This window comes from Mus musculus, chromosome 13, assembly GCF_000001635.26.
Source record: "Mus musculus strain C57BL/6J chromosome 13, GRCm38.p6 C57BL/6J".
NCBI classification, from domain to species: Eukaryota; Metazoa; Chordata; class Mammalia; order Rodentia; family Muridae; genus Mus; species Mus musculus.
Window position 1 is genome coordinate 60964362 of NC_000079.6, and position 23416 is coordinate 60987777.

Here is a 23416-nt window from a genome sequence, read left to right on the forward strand (position 1 = left end):
CTTGTCTCCAGGGACTCAAAAAAACATTTTACAACTCCAATTTTGTGCTTTTATCCCTGGTATTTTGGTTTCTCGCACTTCCTATACAGTTATAAGAGATACACACACACACACACACACACACACACACACACACACACACACATGTATATGTGATATATGTATATATATATATATCCTCTGCATGCTTTCTGTCCCCTTTGATCTACATTTTGCAGTGGCTTTTGAGAAAATGCTATTATATTTCTTTTTTAAAAAAGATTTATTTACTTATTTAATGTGAGCACATGGTTGTCTTTATTTTTTATTAGATAATTTCTTCATTTACGTTTCAAATGCTATCCCCCAAAGCCCCCTATACTCTCCCCTCACCCTGCTCCCAAACCCATACACACCTACTTACTGGCCCTGGCTTTCCCCTGTACTGGGGCATATAATCTTCGCAAGAGCAAGAGCCTCCCCTCTCATTGATGGCCAACTAGGCCATCCTCAGCTATATATGCAGCTAGAGACACAGCTCTGGGAGGTACTGGTTAGTTCATATTGTTGTTCCTCCTATAGGGTTGCAGACCACTTTAGCATCTTGGGTACTTTCTCTAGCTCCTTCATTATTATTAGATGGCCCTGTGCTCCATCTAATAGATGACTGTGAGAATCCACTTCTGTATTTGCTAGGCACTGGCATAGTCTGACAAGAGAAATAGAGAGAGAGAGAGAGAGAGAGAGAGAGAGAGAGAGAGAGAGAGAGAGAGAGAGAGCTATCTCAGGGTTCTGTCAGCAAAATCTTTCTGGCATATGCAATAGTTTCTGGGTTTGGTGGTTGTATATGGGATGAATCCCCGGGAGGGGCATTCTCTGAATGGTCCTTCCTTCTGTCTCAGCTCAGAACTTTGTTTCTGTAACTCCTTCCATGGATATTTGTTCCCCATTCTAAGAAGGAGTGAAGTATCCACACTTGGGTCTTCCTTTTTGATTTTCATGTGTCTTGCAAATTGGATCTTGGATATTCTAAGTTTCTGAGCTAATATCCACTTTTCAGTGAGTGTATATCATGTGTGTTCATTTGTGACTGGGTTACCTCATTAAGGATAATATCCTCCAGATCCATCCATTTGCCTAAGAATTTCATGAATTCATTGTTTTTAATAGCTGAGTAGTACTCCATTGTGTAAATGCACCACATTTTCTGTATCCATTCCTCTGTTGAGGGACATCTGGTTCTTCCAGTTTCTGGCTATTATAAATAAGCCTGCTATGAACATAGTGGAGCACGCGTCCTTATTACACGGTGGAATATTTTCTGGGTATAAGCCCAGGAGAGGAATTGCTGGATCTTCTGGGAGTACTACATCCAATTTTCTGAGGAAACATTAGACTGATTACCACAGTGGTTGTACAAGCTTGCAATCCCACCAGCAATGGAGGAGTGTTCCTCTTTCTCTACATCCTCACCAGCATCTGCTGTCACATGAATTTTTGATCTTAGCCATTCTGACTTGTGTGAGGTGGAATGTCAGGGTTGTTTTGACTTGCATTTTCCTAATGATTAAGAATGTTGAACATTTTTTTCAGGTGCTTTTCAGCCCTTCTGTATTTCTCAGGTGAGAATTCTTGTGTTTAGCTCTGTGCCCCATTTTTTAATGGGGTTATTTGATTTTCTGGAGTCCATCTTCTTGAGTTCTTTATATATATTGGATATTAGTCCCCTATCTGACTTAGGATTGGTAAAGATCCTTTCCCAATCAGTTGGTGGCCTTTTTTGTCTTATTGACAGTGTCTTTTGCGTTACAGAAGCTTTGCAATTTTATGAGGTCCCATTTGTCAATTCTCTTTCTTACAGCACAAGACATTGCTGTCCTATTCAGGAATTTTTCTCCTGTGCTCATATCTTTGAGGCATTTCCCCACTTTCTCCTCTATAAGTTTCTCCTATTTCAGTTTCAGAGTCTCTGGTTTTATGTGGAGTGTTTTGGTCCACTTAGACTTGACCTTAGTACAAGGAGATAAGAATGGATCTATTCGCATTCTTCTACATGACAACTGCCAGTTGTGTCAGCACTATTTGTTGAAAATGCTGTCTTTTTTTTCCACCGGATGGTTTTAGATCTCTTGTTAAAGATCAAGTGACCATGGGTGTGTGGGTTCATTTCTGGGTCTTCGATTCTATTCCATAGGTCTACATGTCTGTTGCTGTACCAGTACCATGCAATTTTTAGCACAAGTGTTCTGTAGTACAGCTTGAGGTCAGGTATGGTGATTCCACCAGAGGTTCTTTTATTGTTGAGAATAGTTTTTGCTATCCTAGGTTTTTTGTTATTCCAGAGGAATTTGCAGATTGCCCTTTCTAATTCACTGAAGGATTGAGTTGGAATTTTGATGGAGATTGCATTGAATCTGTAGATTGCTTTTGGCAAGATAGCCATATTTACTATATTGATCCTGCCAGTCCATGAGCATGGGAGATCTTTCCATATTCTGAGATCTTCTTTGATTTCTTTCTTCAGAGTCTTGAAGTTCTTACCATACAGATCTTTCACTTCTTAGTTAGAGTCACACAAAGGTATTTTATATTATTTGTGACTATTGTTTTTTTCCTTTTTTAATTAATTTAGGTATTTTCTTCATTTACATTTCCAATGCTACCTTGAAAGCCCCCCAAACCCTCCCCACTCCCCTCCCCCCCCAAACTCCCACTTCATGGCCCTGGTGTTCCCCTATACTGAGGGATATTAAGTTTGCAAGACCAATGGTCCTCTCTTTCAATTGATGGCCGACTAGGTCATCTTCTGATACATATGCAGCTAGAGACACAAGCTCTGGGGGGTACTGGTTAGTTCATATTGTTGTTCCACCTATAGGGTTGCAGACCCCTTTAGCTCCTTGGGTACTTTCTCTAGCTCCTCCATTGGGGGCTCTGTGATCCATCCAATAGCTGACTCTGAGCATCCTCTTCTGTGTTTGCTAGGCCCCGGCTTAGCCTCACAAGAGACAGCTATATCAGGGTTCTTTCAGTGAATTCTTGCTAGTGTGTGCAATGGTGTCAGCTTGGGGGCTGATTATGGGATGGATCCCCGGGTATGGCAGTCTCTAGATGGTCCATCCTTTCATCACAGCTGCAATCTTTATCTCTGTAACTCCTTCCATGGATATTTTGTTCCCAAGTCTAAGAAGGAGCAAAGTGTCCACACTTTTGTCTTAGTTCTTCTTGAGTTTCATGTGTTTTACAAATTTTATCTTGTATCTTGGGTCTTCTAAGTGTCTGGGATAATATCCACTTATCAGTGAGCACATATCATGTGAGTTCTTTTGTGATTGGGTTACCTCACTCAGGATGATGCCCTCCAGGTCCATCCATTTGCCTAGGAATTTCATAAATTCATTCTTTTTAATAGCTGAGTAGTACTCCATTGTGTAAATGTACCACATTTTCTATATCCATTCTTCTGCTGAGGAGCATCTAGGTTCTTTCCAGCTTCTGGCTATTTCAAATAAGGCTGCTATGAACATAGTGGAGCATGTGTCCTTCTTACTGGTTGGATCATATTCTGGATATATGCCCAGGAGAGTTACTGCGGGATCCTTCTGTAGTACTATGTCCAATTTTCTGAGGAACCACCAGATTGATTTCCAGAGTGGTTGTACAAGCTTGCAATTCCACCAACAATGGAGGAGTGTTCCTCTTTCTCCATATCCTCGCCAGCCTTTGCTGTCACCTGAATTTTTGATCTTAAACATTCTGGCTGGTGTGAGGTGGAATCTCAGGGTTGTTTTGATTTGCATTTCCCTGATGATTAAGGATGCTGAACATTTTTTTTTTTTTAGGTGCTTCTTAGCCATTCAGTATTCCTCAGGTGACAATTCTTTGTTCAGCTCTGAGCCCCATTTTTTAATGAGGTTATTTGATTTTCTGGAGTTTACCTTCTTGAGTTCTTTACATATATGGATATTAGTCCCATATCTGATTTAAGTAAGGTAGAGATCCTTACACAATATGTTGGTGGCCTTTTTTGTCTTATTGACGATGTCTTATGTCTTACATAAGCTTTGCAGTTTTATGAGGTCCCATTTGTCGAATCTCAATCTTACAGCACAAGCCATTGCTGTTCGATTCAGGAATTTTCCCCTTGTGCCCATATCTTCTAGGTTTTTCCCCACTTTCTCCTCTATAAGTTTCACTGTCTGTGGTTTTATGTGGAGTTCCTTGATCCATTTAGATTTGACCTTAGTACAGGGAGATAGGAATGGATCAATTCGCATTCTTCTACAAGATAACCGCCAGTTGTGCCAGCACCATTTGTTGAAAATGCTGTCTTTTTTTCCACTCCATGGTTTTAGCTCCCTTGTCAAAGATCAAGTGGCCATAGGTGTGTGGGGTCATTTCTGGGTCTTCAATTCTATTTCATTGGTCTACTTGTCTGTTGCTATACCAGTACCATGCAGTTTTTATCACTATTTATCTGTAGTACAGCTTTAGGTCAGGCATGGTGATTCCGCCAGAGGTTCTTTTATCCTTGAGGAGAGTTTTTGCTATCCTAGGTTTTTTGTTATTCCAGATGAATTTGCAGATTGCCCTTTCTAATTCGTTGAAGAATTGAGTTGGAATTTTGATGGGGATTGCATTGAATCTGTAGATTGCTTTTGCAAGATAGCCATTTTTTTACTATATTGATCCTCCCCATCCATGAACATGGGAGATCTTTCCATTTTCTGAGATCTTCTTTAATTTCTTTCTCCAAAGACTTGACATTCTTATCATATAAATCTGTCACTTCCTTAGTTAGAGTCACACAAAGGTATTTTATAATATTTGTGACTATTGAGAAGGGTGTTGTTTCCCTAATTTCTTTCTCAGCCTGTTTATCCTTTGTGTACAGAAAGGCCATTGACTTGTTTGAGTTAATTTTATATCCAGTTACTTCACTGAAGCTGTTTACCAGGTTTAGGAGTTCTCTGGTGGAATTTTTAGGGTCATTCATATATACTATCATATCATCTGCAAAAAGTGATATTTGACTTTTTCCTTTCCAATTTGTATCCCCTTGAACTCCTTTTGTTGTCGAATTGCTCTGGCTAGGACTTCAAGTACAATGTTGAATATGTAGGGAGAAAGTGGACAGCCTTGTCTAGTCCCTGATTTTAGTGGGATTGCTTCCAGCTTCTCACAATTTACTTTGATGTTGGCTACTGGTTTGCTATAGATTGGTTTTAACATGTTTAGTTATGGGCCTTGAATTCCTGATCTTTCCAAGACCTTTATCATGAATGGATGTTGGATTTTGTCAAATGCTTTCTCTGAATCTAACGAGATGATCATTTGGCTTTTGTCTCTGAGTTTGTTTATATAGTAGATTATGTTGATGGATTTTTATATATTAAACCATTCCTGCATCCCTGGAATGAAACCTACTTGGTTAGTATGGATGATTGTTTGATGTGTTCTTGTATTCGTTAGTGAGATTTTATTGAGTAGTTTTGTATCAATATTCATAAGGGAAACTGGTCTGAAATTCTCTATCTTTGTTGGGTCTTTCTGTGTTTTAGGTATCAGAGTAATTGTGGCTTCATAGAATGAATTAGGTAGAGTACCTTCTGCTTGTATTTTGTGGAATAATTTTTGAAGAAGTTGAATTAGATCTTCTTTGAAGGTCTGATAGAACTCTGCACTAAACCCATGTGGTCCTGCGCTTTTTTTTTTTTTTTTTTTGGTTGGGGGACCATTAATTAATACTTCTATTTCTTTAGGGGATATGGGACTGTTTAGATCATTATCCTGATCCTGATCTGGTATCTGTCTAGAAATTTGTCCATTTCATCCAGGTTTTCCAGTTTTGTTAAATATAGCCTTTTGTAGAAGGATTTGATGGTGTTTTAGATTTCTTTTGGATCTGTTGTTATGTCTCCCTTTTCATTTCTGAGTTTGTTAATTAGGATGCTGTCCCTGTGCCCTCTGGTGAGTCTGGCTAAGGGTTTATCTATCTTGTTGATTTTTCTCAAAGAACCAGCTCCTTGCTTGCTTGATTCTTTCAATAGTTCTTCTTGTTTCCACTTGGTTTAATCCACCCCCCTCCCCCTGAGTTTGATTATTTCCTGCTGTCTACTCCTCTTTGGTGAATTTTCTTCCTTTTATTCTAGAGCTTTTAGGTGTGTTGTCAAGCTGCTAGTGTGTGGTCTCTCTAGTTTCTTTTTGCAGGCACTCAGAGCTATGAGTTTTCCTCTTAGAAATGCATTTTTGTGTCCCTTCAGTTTGGGTATGTTGTGGATTCATTTTCATTAAACTCTAAAAGGTCTTTTATTTCTTTCTTTATTCCTTCCTTGACCAAGGTATCATAGAGAAGAGTGCTTTTCATTTTTCACATAAATGTTGGCTTTCCGTTATTTATGTTGTTATTGAAGATGTTCCTTAGTCCATGGTGATATGATAGGATGCATGGGACAATTTCAATATTTTTGTATCTGTTGTGGCCTGTTTTGTGACCAATAATATGGTCAATTTTGGAGAAGGTTCTATGAGGTGCTGAGAAGAAGTTATATCCTTTTGTTTTAGGATAAAATGTTGTGTAGATATCTGTTAAGTCCATTTGTTCCATAACTTCCGTTAGTTTCACTGTGTCCCTGTTTAGTTTCTGTTTCCACGATCTGTCCATTGATGAAAGTGGTGTGTTGAAGTCTCCCACTATTATCGTGTGAGGTGCAATGTTTCCTTTCAGCTTTACTAAAGTTTCTTTAATGAATGTGGCTGCCCTTGCATTTGGAGCATAGATATTCAGAATTGAGAGTTCCTCTGGAAAGATTTTACCTTTGATGAGTATGAAGTGTCCCTCTTTGTTGTTTTTGATAACTTTGGGTTGGAAGTCGATTTTATTTGATATTACAATGGTTACTCCAGCTTGTTTCTTCAGACCATTTGCTTGGAAATTTGTTTTCCCAGCCTTTCATTCTGAGGTAGTGTCTGTGTTTTTCCCTGAGATGGGTTTCCTGTAAGCAGCAGAATGTTGGGTTCTGTTTGTGTAGCCAGTCTGTTAGTATGTCTTTTTATTCGGGAATTTAGTCCATTGATATTAAGAGATATTAAGGAAAAGTAATTGTTGCTTCCTATTATTTTTGTTGTTAGAGTTGGCATTCTGATATTGTGGCTTTCTTCTTTTAGGTTTGTTGAAGGATTATTTTCTTGCTTTTTCTAGGGAATGGTTTTATCCTTATATTGTTTTTTTTTTTTCTGTTATTATCCTTTGAAGGGCTGGATTTGTGGAAAGACAATGTGTGAATTTGGTTTTGTCATCGAGTACTTTGGTTTCTCCATCTATGTTAATTGAAAGTTTGGCTGGGTATAGTAGCCTGGGCTGGCATTTGTGTTCTCGTAGTGTCTGTATAACATCTTTCCTGGACCTTCTGGCTTTCATAGTCTCCAGTGAAAAGTCTGGTGTAATTCTGATAAGCCTTCCTTCATATGTTACTTGACATTTTTCCCCTTACTGCTTTTAATATTCTATGTTTATTTAGTGTATTTGTCGTTCTGATTATTATGTGTCTGGAGGAATTTCTTTTCTGGTCCAGTCTATTTGGAGTTCTGGAGGAATTTCTTTTCTGGTCCAGTCTATTTGGAGTTCTGTAGGCTTCTGGTATGTTCATGGGCATCTCTTTCTTTGGGTTTGGGAAGTTTTATTCTATAATTTTGTTGTAGATATTTGCTGGCCCTTTAAGTTGAAAATCTTCATTCATTAGAGAACCCAGGAAGACCAGACAGACACAGGCTGGAGGATTTGGGGAGAAGAGGAGAAGAATGCCCTTAGGTTTGGACATTCTCAGGGAGAAAATAAAATAAATAGCGTGTCTCAGTGCTGAGCCTGAGCCAGGTGTGACTATGAAGCCTCCTGTTACCGTTGGTGGATGTAGACAGTATCCTGAGGTGCTAGGGCTGCTCATGATATCTGTAGCAGCACCCTGCTAGTGGCGTGCTTATTCCGTGGTACGCCTTGGAAGTCCATAGCCATGGACCTTGTACTAATCTGCATTCTGTGGATCTCTCACTGCACTGGGAAAAAAGATCTCAGCCATCCCATGGAAAGGGAATCTGGGAAATTCTCCAAGTGTGAGGGAATTCGCAGTCCTATGCAAACCTAGCTGTGGCCAGTAGAGGGCTCTCATCTGTAAGAAAGAAAATTATCTCTGGATGACATCAGACCCTAGTCCAACACAGACATCAGCAACAGACATCTGCAAGCTCTGCTGACCATCACCTGATCATGTAGTCTGCATTCTTGTCTCCAGGGACTCAAAAAAACATTTTACAACTCCAACTTTGTGCTTTTATCCCTGGTATTTTGGTTTCTCGCACTTCCTATACAGTTATAAGAGATACACATACAAACACACACACACACACACACACACACACACACACACACACACATGTATATGTGATATATGTATATATATATATATATATATATATATATATATATCCTCTGCATGCCTTCTGTCCCCTTTGATCTACATTTTGCTGTGGCTTTTGAGAAAATGCTATTATATTTCTTTTTTAAAAAAGATTTATTTATTTATTTAATGTGAGCACATGGTTGTCTTTATTTTTTATTAGATAATTTCTTCATTTACGTTTCAAATGCTATCCCCCAAAGCCCCCTATACTCTCCCCTCACCCTGCTCCCAAACCCATACACACCTACTTACTGGCCCTGGCTTTCCCCTGTACTGGGGCATATAATCTTCGCAAGAGCAAGAGCCTCCCCTCTCATTGATGGCCAACTAGGCCATCCTCAGCTATATATGCAGCTAGAGACACAGCTCTGGGAGGTACTGGTTAGTTCATATTGTTGTTCCTCCTATAGGGTTGCAGACCACTTTAGCATCTTGGGTACTTTCTCTAGCTCCTTCATTATTATTAGATGGCCCTGTGCTCCATCTAATAGATGACTGTGAGAATCCACTTCTGTATTTGCTAGGCACTGGCATAGTCTGACAAGAGAAATAGAGAGAGAGAGAGAGAGAGAGAGAGAGAGAGAGAGAGAGAGAGAGAGAGAGAGAGCTATCTCAGGGTTCTGTCAGCAAAATCTTTCTGGCATATGCAATAGTTTCTGGGTTTGGTGGTTGTATATGGGATGAATCCCTGGGAGGGGCATTCTCTGAATGGTCCTTCCTTCTGTCTCAGCTCGGAACTTTGTTTCTGTAACTCCTTCCATGGATATTTGTTCCCCATTCTAAGAAGGAGTGAAGTATCCACACTTGGGTCTTCCTTTTTGATTTTCGTGTGTCTTGCAAATTGGATCTTGGATATTCTAAGTTTCTGAGCTAATATCCACTTATCAGTGAGTGTATATCATGTGTGTTCATTTGTGACTGGGTTACCTCATTAAGGACAATATCCTACAGATCCATCCATTTGCCTAAGAATTTCATGAATTCATTGTTTTTAATAGCTGAGTAGTACTCCATTGTGTAAATGCACCACACTTTCTGTATCCATTCCTCTGTTGAGGGACATCTGGTTCTTCCAGTTTCTGGCTATTATAAATAAGCCTGCTATGAACATAGTGGAGCACGCGTCCTTATTACACGGTGGAATATTTTCTGGGTATAAGCCCAGGAGAGGAATTGCTGGATCTTCTGGGAGTACTACATCCAATTTTCTGAGGAAACATTAGACTGATTACCACAGTGGTTGTACAAGCTTGCAATCCCACCAGCAATGGAGGAGTGTTCCTCTTTCTCTACATCCTCACCAGCATCTGCTGTTACATGAATTTTTGATCTTAGCCATTCTGACTTGTGTGAGGTGGAATCTCAGGGTTGTTTTGACTTGCATTTTCCTAATGATTAAGAATGTTGAACATTTTTTTCAGGTGCTTTTCAGCCCTTCTGTATTCCTCAGGTGAGAATTCTTGTGTTTAGCTCTGTGCCCCATTTTTTAATGGGGTTATTTGATTTTCTGGAGTCCATCTTCTTGAGTTCTTTATATATATTGGATATTAGTCCCCTATCTGACTTAGGATTGGTAAAGATCCTTTCCCAATCAGTTGGTGGCCTTTTTTTTTTTTCCATTTTTTATTAGGTATTTAACTCATTTACATTTCCAATGCTATACCAAAAGTCCCCCATATCCACCCACCCCCACTCCCCTGCCCACCCACTCCCCCTTTTTGGCCCTGGTATTCCCCTGTACTGGGGCATATAAAGTTTGCAAGTCCAATGGGCCTCTCTTTCCAGTGATGGCCGACTAGGCCATCTTTTGATATATATGCAGCTAGAGTCAAGAGCTCCGGGGTACTGGTTAGCTCATAATGTTGTTCCACCTATAGGGTTGCAGATCCCTTTAGCTCCTTGGCTACTTTCTCTAGCTCCTCCATTGGGAGCCCTATGATCCATCCATTAGCTGACTGTGAGCATCCACTTCTGTGTTTGCTGGGCCCCGGCATAGTCTCACAAGAGACAGCTACATCTGCGTCCTTTCAATAAAATCTTGCTAGTGTATGCAATGGTGTCAGCGTTTGGATGCTGATTATGGGGTGGATCCCTGGCTATGGCAGTCTCTACATGGTCCATCCTTTCATCTCAGCTCCAAACTCCGTCTCTGTAACTCCTTCCATGGGTGTTTTGTTCCCAAATCTAAGGAGGGGCATAGTGTCCACACTTCAGTCTTCATTCTCCTTGAGTTTCATGTGTTTAGCAAATTATATCTTATATCTTGGGTATCCTAGGTTTGGGGCTAATATCCACTTATCAGTGAATACATATTGTGTGAGTTTCTTTGTGAATGTGTTACCTCACTCAGGATGATGCCCTCCAGGTCCATCCATTTGGCTAGGAATTTCATAAATTCATTCTTTTTAATAGCTGAGTAGTACTCCATTGTGTAGATGTACCACATTTTCTGTATCCATTCCTCTGTTGAGGGGCATCTAGGTTCTTTCCAGCTTCTGGCTATTATAAATAAGGCTGCTATGAACATAGTGGAGCATGTGTCCTTCTTACCTGTTGGGGCATCTTCTGGATATATGCCCAGGAGAGGTATTGCTGGATCCTCCGGTAGTACTATGTCCAGTTTTCTGAGGAACCGCCAGACTGATTTCCAGAGTGGTTGTACAAGCCTGCACTCCCACCAACAATGGAGGAGTGTTCCTCTTTCTCCACATCCTCGCCAGCATCTGCTGTCACCTGAATTTTTGATCTTAGCCATTCTGACTGGTGTGAGGTGGAATCTCAGGGTTGTTTTGATTTGCATTTCCCTGATGATTAAGGATGTTGAACATTTTTTCAAGTGCTTCTCTGCCATTCGGTATTCCTCAGGTGAGAATTCTTTGTTCAGTTCTGAGCCCCATTTTTTAATGGGGTTATTTGATTTTCTGAAGTCCACCTTCTTGAGTTCTTTATATATGTTGGATATTAGTCCCCTATCTGATTTAGGATAGGTAAAGATCCTTTCCCAATCTGTTGGTGGTCTTTTTGTCTTATTGACGGTGTCTTTTGCCTTGCAGAAACTTTGGAGTTTCATTAGGTCCCATTTGTCGATTCTCGATCTTACAGCACAAGCCATTGCTGTTCTGTTCAGGAATTTTTCCCCTGTGCCCATATCTTCAAGGCTTTTCCCCACTTTCTCCTCTATAAGTTTCAGTGTCTCTGGTTTTATGTGAAGTTCCTTGATCCACTTAGATTTGACCTTAGTACAAGGAGATAAGTATGGATCGATTCGCATTCTTCTACACGATAACAACCAGTTGTGCCAGCACCAATTGTTGAAAATGCTGTCTTTCTTCCACTGGATGGTTTTAGCTCCCTTGTCGAAGATCAAGTGACCATAGGTGTGTGGGTTCATTTCTGGATCTTCAATTCTATTCCATTGGTCTACTTGTCTGTCTCTATACCAGTACCATGCAGTTTTTATCACAACTGCTCTGTAGTAAAGCTTTAGGTCTGGCATGGTGATTCCGCCAGAAGTTCTTTTATCCTTGAGAAGACTTTTTGCTATCCTAGGTTTTTTGTTATTCCAGACAAATTTGCAAATTGCTCCTTCCAATTCGTTGAAGAATTGAGTTGGAATTTTGATGGGGATTGCATTGAATCTGTAGATTGCTTTTGGCAAGATAGCCATTTTGACAATGTTGATCCTGCCAATCCATGAGCATGGGAGATCTTTCCATCTTCTGAGATCTTCTTTAATTTCTTTCTTCAGAGATTTGAAGTTTTTATCATACAGATCTTTCACCTCCTTAGTTAGAGTCACGCCAAGATATTTTATATTATTTGTGACTATTGAGAAGGGTGTTGTTTCCCTAATTTCTTTCTCAGCCTGTTTATTCTTTGTATAGAGAAAGGCCATTGACTTGTTTGAGTTTATTTTATATCCAGCTACTTCACCGAAGCTGTTTATCAGGTTTAGGAGTTCTCTTTTAGAATTTTTAGGTTCACTTATATATACTATCATATCATCTGCAAAAAGTGATATTTTGACTTCCTCTTTTCCAATTTGTATCCCCTTGATCTCCTTTTGTTGTCGAATTGCTCTGGCTAATACTTCAAGTACTATGTTGAAAAGGTAGGGAGAAAGTGGGCAGCCTTGTCTAGTCCCTGATTTTAGTGGGATTGCTTCCAGCTTCTCTCCATTTACTTTGATGTTGGCTACTGGTTTGCTGTAGATTGCTTTTATCATGTTTAGGTATGGGCCTTGAATTCCTGATCTTTCCAAAACTTTTATCATGAATGGGTGTTGGATCTTGTCAAATGCTTTTTCTGCATCTAACGAGATGATCATGTGGTTTTTGTCTTTGAGTTTGTTTATATAATGGATTACATTGATGGATTTTCGTATATTAAACCATCCCTGCATCCCTGGAATAAAACCTACTTGGTCAGGATGGATGATTGCTTTAATGTGTTCTTGGATTCGGTTAGCGAGAATTTTATTGAGGATTTTTGCATCGATATTCATAAGAGAAATTGGTCTGAAGTTCTCTATCTTTGTTGGATCTTTCTGTGGTTTAGGTATCAGAGTAATAGTGGCTTCATAAAATGAGTTGGGTAGAGTACCTTCTACTTCTATTTTGTGAAATAGTTTGTGCAGAATTGGAATTAGATCTTCTTTGAAGGTCTGATAGAACTCTGCACTAAACCCATCTGGTCCTGGGCTTTTTTTGGTTGGGAGACTATTAATAACTGCTTCTATTTCTTTAGGTGATATGGGACTGTTTAGATGGTCAACTTGATCCTGATTCAACTTTGGTACCTGGTATCTGTCCAGAAATTTGTCCATTTCGTCGAGGTTTTCCAGTTTTGTTGAGTATAGCCTTTTGTAGAAGGATCTGATGGTGTTTTGGATTTCTTCAGGATCTGTTGTTATGTCTCCCTTTTCATTTCTGATTTTGTTAATTAGGATTTTGTCCCTGTGCCCTTTAGTGAGTCTAGCTAAGGGTTTATCTATCTTGTTGATTTTCTCAAAGAACCAACTCCTCGTTTGGTTAATTCTTTGAATAGTTCTTCTTGTTTCCACTTGGTTGATTTCACCCCTGAGTTTGATTATTTCCTGCCGTCTACTCCTCTTGGGTGAATTTGCTTCCTTTTTTTCTAGGGCTTTTAGATGTGTTGTCAAGCTGCTAGTATGTGCTGTCTCCCGTTTCTTCTTGGAGGCACTCAGCGCTATGAGTTTCCCTCTTAGAAATGCTTTCATTGTGTCCCATAGGTTTGGGTACGTTGTGGCTTCATTTTCATTAAACTCTAAAAAGTCTTTAATTTCTTTCTTTATTCCTTCCTTGACCAAGGTATCATTGAGAAGAGTGTTATTCAGTTTCCACGTGAATGTTGGCTTTCCATTATTTATGTTGTTATTGAAGATCAGTCTTAGGCCATGGTGGTCTGATAGGATACATGGGACAATTTCAATATTTTTGTATCTATTGAGGCCTGTTTTGTGACCAATTATATGGTCAATTTTGGAGAAGGTCCCGTGAGGTGCTGAGAAGAAGGTATATCCTTTTGTTTTAGGATAAAATGTTCTGTAGATATCTGTCAGGTCCATTTGTTTCATAACTTCTGTTAGTTTCACTGTGTCCCTGTTTAGTTTCTGTTTCCACGATCTGTCCTTTGAAGAAAGTGGTGTGTTGAAGTCTCCCACTATTATTGTGTGAGGTGCAATGTATGCTTTGAGCTTTACTAAAGTGTCTCTAATGAATGTGGCTGCCCTTGCATTTGGTGCGTAGATATTCAGAATTGAGAGTTCCTCTTGGAGGATTTTACCTTTGATGAGTATGAAGTGTCCCTCCTTGTCTTTTTTGATAACTTTGGGTTGGAAGTCGATTTTATCCGATATTAAAATGGCTACTCCAGCTTGTTTCTTCAGTCCATTTGCTTGGAAAATTGTTTTCCAGCCTTTCACTCTGAGGTAGTGTCTGTCTTTTTCCCTGAGATGGGTTTCCTGTAAGCAGCAGAATGTTGGGTCCTGTTTGTGTAGCCAGTCTGTTAGTCTGTCTTTTTATTGGGGAATTGAGTCCATTGATATTAAGAGATATTAAGGAAAAGTAATTGTTGCTCCCTTTTATTTTTGTTGTTAGAGTTGGCATTCTGTTCTTGTGGCTGTCTTCTTTTTGGTTTGTTGAATGATTACTTTCTTGGTTGTTCTAGGGCGTGATTTCCGTCCTTGTATTGCTTCTTTTCTGTTATTATCCTTTGAAGGGCTGGATTCGTGGAAAGATATTGTGTGAACTTGGTTTTGTCGTGGAATACTTTGGTTTCTCCATCTATGGTAATTGAGAGTTTGGCCGGGTATAGTAGCCTGGGCTGGCATTTGTGTTCTCTTAGTGTCTGTATAACATCTGTCCAGGCTCTTCTGGCTTTCATAGTCTCTGGTGAAAAGTCTGGTGTAATTCTGATAGGCCTTCCTTTATATGTTACTTGACCTTTCTCCCTTACTGCTTTTAATATTCTATCTTTATTTAGTGCATTTGTTGTTCTGATTATTATGTGTCGGGAGGAATTTCTTTTCTGGTCCAGTCTATTTGGAGTTCTGTATGCTTCTTGTATGATCGTGGGCATCTCTTTTTTTATGTTTGGGAAGTTTTCTTCTATTATTTTGTTGAAGATATTAGCTGGCCCTTTAAGTTGAAAATCTTCATCTCATCAATTCCTATTATCCGTAGGTTTGGTCTTCTCATTGTGTCCTGGATTACCTGGATGTTTTGAGTTAGGATCCTTTTGCATTTTGTATTTTCTTTGACTGTTGTGTCGATGTTCTCTATGGAATCTTCTGCACCTGAGATTCTCTCTTCCATTTCTTGTATTCTGTTGCTGATGCTCGCATCTATGGTTCCAGATCTCTTTCCTAGGGTTTCTATCTCCAGCGTTGCCTCGCTTTGGGTTTTCTTTATTGTGTCTACTTCCCCTTTTAGTTCTAGTATGGTTTTGTTCATTTCCATCACCTGTTTGGCTGTGTTTTCCTGCTTTTCTTTAAGAGCCTGTAACTCTTTAGCAGTGCTCTCCTGTAAATCTTTAAGTGACTTATGAAAGTCCTTCTTGATGTCCTCTATCATCATCATGAGAAATGTTTTTAAATCTGGGTCTAGATTTTCGGTTGTGTTGGGGTGCCCAGGACTAGGTGGGGTGGGAGTGCTGCGTTCTGATGATGGTGAGTGGTCTTGATTTCTGTTAGTAGGATTCTTACGTTTGCCTTTCGCCATCTGGTAATCTCTGAAGCTAGCTGTTTTAGTTGTCACTGTTAAGAGCTTGTTCTTCAGGTGACTCTGTTAGCCTCTATGAGCAGACCTGGAGGGTAGCACTCTCCTTAGTTTCAGTGGGCAGAGTATTCTCTGCAGGCAAGCTCTCTTCTTACAAGGCAGGTACCCAGATATCTGGTGTTCGAACCAGACTCCTGGCAGAAGTTGTGTTCCACTCACTAGAGGTCTTAGGATCACGTGTGGAATCCTGTGTGGGCCCTTGCGGGTGTCAGGCGACTCAGCTGGCAAGGTAGCTGGGGCTCGAGTGGAGTGGAAGGGGTTTGTGCCCCAGATCAAGCCCGGGTAGCCTGCTTCCCTATGTACCGCAGTCTCAAGTTCCGTGCGATTGGATTGGGGCAGGCACTGTGATCCACTCACCAGAGGTCTTAGGGTCCCGTGGGGAGTCCCGTGTGGACCCTTGCGGGTGTTGGGCAAGACTCTGCTGGCAAGGTAGCCCGGGGCTCGAGTCTCGAGTCGAGCGGAAGGGACTTGTGCCCCAGATCAGGCCCGGGTAGCCTGCTTCCCTATGTACTGCAGTCTCGAGTTCCGCGCGATTGGATTGGGGCAGGCACTGTGATCCACTCACCAGAGGTCTTAGGGTCCCGTGGGGAGTCCTGTGTGGACCCTTGCGGGTGTTGGGCAAGACTCTGCTGGCAAGGTAGCCCGGGGCTCGAGTCACGAGTCGAGCGGAAGGGCTGGTGGCCTTTTTTGTCTTATTGACAGTGTCTTTTGCGTTACAGAAGCTTTGCAATTTTATGAGGTCCCATTTGTCATTTCTCTTTCTTACAGCACAAGACATTGCTGTCCTATTCAGGAATTTTTCTCCTGTGCTCATATCTTTGAGGCATTTCCCCACTTTCTCCTCTATAAGTTTCTCCTATTTCAGTTTCAGAGTCTCTGGTTTTATGTGGAGTTTTTTGGTCCACTTAGACTTGACCTTAGTACAAGGAGATAAGAATGGATCTATTCGCATTCTTCTACATGACAACTGCCAGTTGTGTCAGCACTATTTGTTGAAAATGCTGTCTTTTTTTCCACCGGATGGTTTTAGATCTCTTGTTAAAGATCAAGTGACCATGGGTGGGTGGGTTCATTTCTGGGTCTTCGATTCTATTCCATAGGTCTACATGTCTGTTGCTGTACCCCTACCATGCAATTTTTAGCACAAGTGTTCTGTAGTACAGCTTGAGGTCAGGTATGGTGATTCCACCAGAGGTTCTTTTATTGTTGAGAATAGTTTTTGCTATCCTAGTTTTTTTGTTATTCCAGAGGAATTTGCAGATTGCCCTTTCTAATTCACTGAAGGATTGAGTTGGAATTTTGATGGAGATTGCATTGAATCTGTAGATTGCTTTTGGCAAGATAGCCATATTTACTATATTGATCCTGCCAGTCCATGAGCATGGGAGATCTTTCCATCTTCTGAGATCTTCTTTGATTTCTTTCTTCAGAGACTTGAAGTTCTTACCATACAGATCTTTCACTTCTTAGTTAGAGTCACGCAAAGGTATTTTATATTATTTGTGACTATTGTTTTTTTCCTTTTTTTATTAATTTAGGTATTTTCTTCATTTACATTTCCAATGCTACCTTGAAAGCCCCGCAAACCCTCCCCACTCCCCTCCCCCCCCCAAACTCCCACTTCATGGCCCTGGTGTTCCCCTATACTGAGGGATATTAAGTTTGCAAGACCAATGGTCCTCTCTTTCAATTGATGGCCGACTAGGTCATCTTCTGATACATATGCAGCTAGAGACACAAGCTCTGGGGGGTACTGGTTAGTTCATATTGTTGTTCCACCTATAGGGTTGCAGACCCCTTTAGCTCCTTGGGTACTTTCTCTAGCTCCTCCATTGGGGGCTCTGTGATCCATCCAATAGCTGACTCTGAGCATCCTCTTCTGTGTTTGCTAGGCCCCGGCTTAGCCTCACAAGAGACAGCTATATCAGGGTTCTTTCAGTGAATTCTTGCTAGTGTGTGCAATGGTGTCAGCTTGGGGGCTGATTATGGGATGGATCCCCGGGTATGGCAGTCTCTAGATGGTCCATCCTTTCGTCTCAGCTCCAATCTTTGTCTCTGTAACTCCTTCCATGGATGTTTTGTTCCCAAGTCTAAGAAGGAGCAAAGTGTCCACACTTTTGTCTTAGTTCTTCTTGAGTTTCATGTGTTTTACAAATTTTATCTTGTATCTTGGGTCTTCTAAGTGTCTGGGATAATATCCACTTATCAGTGAGCACATATCATGTGAGTTCTTTTGTGATTGGGTTACCTCACTCAGGATGATGCCCTCCAGGTCCATCCATTTGCCTAGGAATTTCATAAATTCATTCTTTTTAATAGCTGAGTAGTACTCCATTGTGTAAATGTACCACATTTTCTATATCCATTCTTCTGCTGAGGAGCATCTAGGTTCTTTCCAGCTTCTGGCTATTTCAAATAAGGCTGCTATGAACATAGTGGAGCATGTGTCCTTCTTACTGGTTGGATCATCTTCTGGATATATGCCCAGGAGAGTTACTGCGGGATCCTCTGGTAGTACTATGTCCAATTTTCTGAGGAACCACCAGATTGATTTCCAGAGTGGTTGTACAAGCTTGCAATTCCACCAACAATGGAGGAGTGTTCCTCTTTCTCCATATCCTCGCCAGCCTCCAATGTCACCTGAATTTTTGATCTTAAACATTCTGGCTGGTGTGAGGTGGAATCTCAGGGTTGTTTTATTTGCATTTCCCTGATGATTGAGGATGCTGAACATTTTTTTTTCAGGTGCTTCTTAGCCATTCAGTATTCCTCAGGTGACAATTCTTTGTTCAGCTCTGAACCCCATTTTTTAATGAGGTTATTTGATTTTCTGGAGTTTACCTTCTTGAGTTCTTTACATATATGGATATTAGTCCCATATCTGATTTAAGTAAGGTAGAGATCCTTACACAATATGTTGGTGGCCTCTTTGTCTTATTGACGATGTCTTATGCCTTACATAAGCTTTGCAGTTTTATGAGGTCCCATTTGTCGAATCTCGATCTTACAGCACAAGCCATTGCTGTTCGATTCAGGAATTTTCCCCTTGTGCCCATATCTTCTAGGTTTTTCCCCACTTTCTCCTCTATAAGTTTCACTGTCTGTGGTTTTATGTGGAGTTCCTTGATCCATTTAGATTTGACCTTATTACAGGGAGATAGGAATGGATCAATTCGCATTCTTCTACAAGATAACCGCCAGTTGTGCCAGCACCATTTGTTGAAAATGCTGTCTTTTTTTTCCACTCCATGGTTTTAGCTCCCTTGTCAAAGATCAAATGGCCATAGGTGTGTGGGGTCATTTCTGGGTCTTCAATTCTACTTCATTGGTCTACTTGTCTGTTGCTATACTAGTACCATGCAGTTTTTATCACTATTGATCTTTAGTACAGCTTTAGGTCAGGCATGGTGATTCCGCCAGAGGTTCTTTTATCCTTGAGGAGAGTTTTTGCTATCCTAGGTTTTTTGTTATTCCAGATGAATTTGCAGATTGCCCTTTCTAATTCGTTGAAGAATTGAGTTGGAATTTTGATGGGGATTGCACTGAATCTGTAGATTGCTTTTGCAAGATAGCCATTTTTTACTATATTGATCCTCCCCATCCATGAACATGGGAGATCTTTCCATTTTCTGAGATCTTCTTTAATTTCTTTCTCCAAAGACTTGACATTCTTATCATATAAATCTGTCACTTCCTTAGTTAGAGTCACACAAAGGTATTTTATAATATTTGTGACTATTGAGAAGGGTGTTGTTTCCCTAATTTCTTTCTCAGCCTGTTTATCCTTTGTGTACAGAAAGGCCATTGACTTGTTTGAGTTAATTTTATATCCAGTTACTTCACTGAAGCTGTTTATCAGGTTTAGGAGTTCTCTGGTGGAATTTTTAGGGTCATTCATATATACTATCATATCATCTGCAAAAAGTGATATTTTGACTTTTTTCTTTCCAATTTGTATCCCCTTGAACTCCTTTTGTTGTCGAATTGCTCTGGCTAGGACTTCAAGTACAATGTTGAATATGTAGGGAGAAAGTGGACAGCCTTGTCTAGTCCCTGATTTTAGTGGGATTGCTTCCAGCTTCTCACAATTTACTTTGATGTTGGCTACTGGTTTGCTATAGATTGGTTTTAACATGTTTAGTTATGGGCCTTGAATTCCTGATCTTTCCAAGACATTTATCATGAATGGATGTTGGATTTTGTCAAATGCTTTCTCTGAATCTAACGAGATGATCATTTGGCTTTTGTCTCTGAGTTTGTTTATATAGTAGATTATGTTGATGGATTTCCATATATAAAACCATTCCTGCATCCCTGGAATAAAACCTACTTGGTTAGTATGGATGATTGTTTGATGTGTTCTTGTATTCGTTAGTGAGATTTTATTGAGTATTTTTGTATCAATATTCATAAGGGAAATTGGTCTGAAATTCTCTATCTTTGTTGGGTCTTTCTGTGTTTTAGGTATCAGAGTAATTGTGGCTTCATAGAATGAATTAGGTAGAGTACCTTCTGCTTGTATTTTGTGGAATAATTTTTGAAGAAGTTGAATTAGATCTTCTTTGAAGGTCTGATAGAACTCTGCACTAAACCCATGTAGTCCTGCGCTTTTTTTTTTTTTTTTGGTTGGGGGACCATTAATTAATACTTCTATTCCTTTAGGGGATATGGGACTGTTTAGATCATTATCCTGATCCTGATCTGGTATCTGTCTAGAAATTTGTCCATTTCATGCAGGTTTTCCAGTTTTGTTAAATATAGGGTTTTGTAGAAGGATTAGATGGCGATTTGGATGTCTTTTGGATCTGTTGTTATGTCTCCCTTTTCATTTCTGAGTTTGTTAATTAGGATGCTGTCCCTGTGCCCTCTGGTGAGTCTGGCTAAGGGTTTATCTATCTTGTTGATTTTTCTCAAAGAACCAGCTCCTTGCTTGCTTGATTCTTTCAATAGTTCTTCTTGTTTCCACTTGGTTTATTCCCCCCCCACCCCCCCTGAGTTTGATTATTTCCTGCTGTCTACTCCTCTCGGGTGAATTTGCTTCCTTTCATTCTAGAGCTTTTAGGTGTGTTGTCAAGCTGCTAGTGTGTGGTCTCTCTAGTTTCTTTTTGCAGGCACTCAGAGCTATGAATTTTCCTCTTAGAAATGCATTTTTGTGTCCCTTAAGTTTGGGTATGTTGTGGATTCATTTTCATTAAACTCTAAAAGGTCTTTAATTTCTTTCTTTATTCCTTCCTTGACCAAGGTATCATTGAGAAGAGTGCTTTTCAGTTTTCACATGAATGTTGGCTTTCCGTTATTTATGTTGTTATTGAAGATCTTCCTTAGTCCATGGTGATATGGTAGGATGCATGGGACAATTTCAATATTTTTGTATCTGTTGTGGCCTGTTTTGTGACCAAGTATATGGTCAATTTTGGAGAAGGTTCTATGAGGTGCTGAGAAGAAGTTATATCCTTTTGTTTTAGGATAAAATGTTGTGTAGATATCTGTTAAGTCCATTTGTTTCATAACTTCCGTTAGTTTCACTGTGTCCCTGTTTAGTTTCTGTTTCCACGATCTGTCCATTGATGAAAGTGGTGTGTTGAAGTCTCCCACTATTATCGTGTGAGGTGCAATGTTTCCTTTCAGCTTTACTAAAGTTTCTTTAATGAATGTGGCTGCCCTTGCATTTGGAGCATAGATATTCAGAATTGAGAGTTCCTCTGGAAAGATTTTACCTTTGATGAGTATGAAGTGTCCCTCTTTGTTGTTTTTGATAACTTTGGGTTGGAAGTCGATTTTATTTGATACTAGAATGGTTACTCCAGCTTGTTTCTTCAGACCATTTGCTTGGAAATTTGTTTTCCAGCCTTTAACTCTGAGGTAGTGTCTGTCTTTTTCCCTGAGATGGGTTTCCTGTAAGCAGCAGAATGTTGGGTCCTGTTTGTGTAGCCATTCTGTTAGTATGTCTTTTCATTCGGGAATTTAGTCCATTGATATTAAGAGATATTAAGGAAAAGTAATTGTTGCTTCCTATTATTTTTGTTGTTAGAGTTGGCATTCTGTTCTTGTGGCTTTCTTCTTTTAGGTTTGTTGAAGGATTATTTTCTTGCTTTTTCTAGGGAATGGTTTTATCCTTATATTGTTTTTTTTTTTTTTTTCTGTTATTATCCTTTGAAGGGCTGGATTTGTGGAAAGACAATGTGTGAATTTGGTTTTGTCATTGAGTACTTTGGTTTCTCCATCTATGTTAATTGAAAGTTTGGCTGGGTATAGTAGCCTGGGCTGGCATTTGTGTTCTCGTAGTGTCTGTATAACATCTTTCCTGGACCTTCTGGCTTTCATAGTCTCCAGTGAAAAGTCTGGTGTAATTCTGATAAGCCTTCCTTCATATGTTATTTGACCTTTTCCCCTTACTGCTTTTAATATTCTATGCTTATTTAGTGTATTTGTCGTTCTGATTATTATGAGTCTGGAGGAATTTCTTTTCTGGTCCAGTCTATTTGGAGTTCTGTAGGCTTCTTGTATGTTCATGGGCATCTCTTTCTTTGGGTTTGGGAAGTTTTCTTCTATAATTTTGTTGTAGATATTTGCTGGCCCTTTAAGTTGAAAATCTTCATTCATTAGAGAACCCAGGAAGACCAGACAGACACAGGCTGGAGGATTTGGGGAGAAGAGGAGAAGAATGCCCTTAGGTTTGGACATTCTCAGGGAGAAAATAAAATAAATAGCGTGTCTCAGTGCTGAGCCTGAGCCAGGTGTGACTATGAAGCCTCCTGTTACCGTTGGTGGATGTAGACAGTATCCTGAGGTGCTAGGGCTGCTCATGATATCTGTAGCAGCACCCTGCTAGTGGCATGCTTATTCCGTGGTACGCCTTGGAAGTCCGTAGCCATGGACCTTGTACTAATTTGCATTCTGTGGATCTCTCACTGCACTGGGAAAAAAGATCTTAGCCATCCCAGGGAGAGGGAATCTGGGAAATTCTCCAAGTGTGAGGGAATTCGCAGTCCTATGCAAACCTAGCTGTGGCCAGTAGAGGGCTCTCATCTGCAAGAAAGAAAATTATCTCTGGATGACATCAGACCCTAGTCCAACACAGACATCAGCAACAGACATCTGTAAGCTCTGCTGACCATCACCTGATCATGTAGTCTGCATTCTTGTCTCCAGGGACTCAAAAAAACATTTTACAACTCCAACTTTGTGCTTTTATCCCTGGTATTTTGGTTTCTCGCACTTCCTATACAGTTATAAGAGACACACACACACACACACACACACACACACACACACACACACACGTATATGTGATATATATATATATATATATATATATATATATATATATATATATATATATATATACATATATAAATCCTCTGCATGCCTTCTGTCCCCTTTGATCTACATTTTGCTGTGGCTTTGAGAAAATGCTATTATATTTCTTTTTTAAAAAATATTTATTTACTTATTTAATGTGAGCACATGGTTGTCTTTATTTTTTATTAGATAATTTCTTCATTTACGTTTCAAATGCTATCCCCCAAAGCCCCCTATACTCTCCCCTCACCCTGCTCCCAAACCCATACACACCTACTTACTGGCCCTGGCTTTCCCCTGTACTGGGGCATATAATCTTCGCAAGAGCAAGAGCCTCCCCTCTCATTGATGGCCAACTAGGCCATCCTCAGCTATATATGC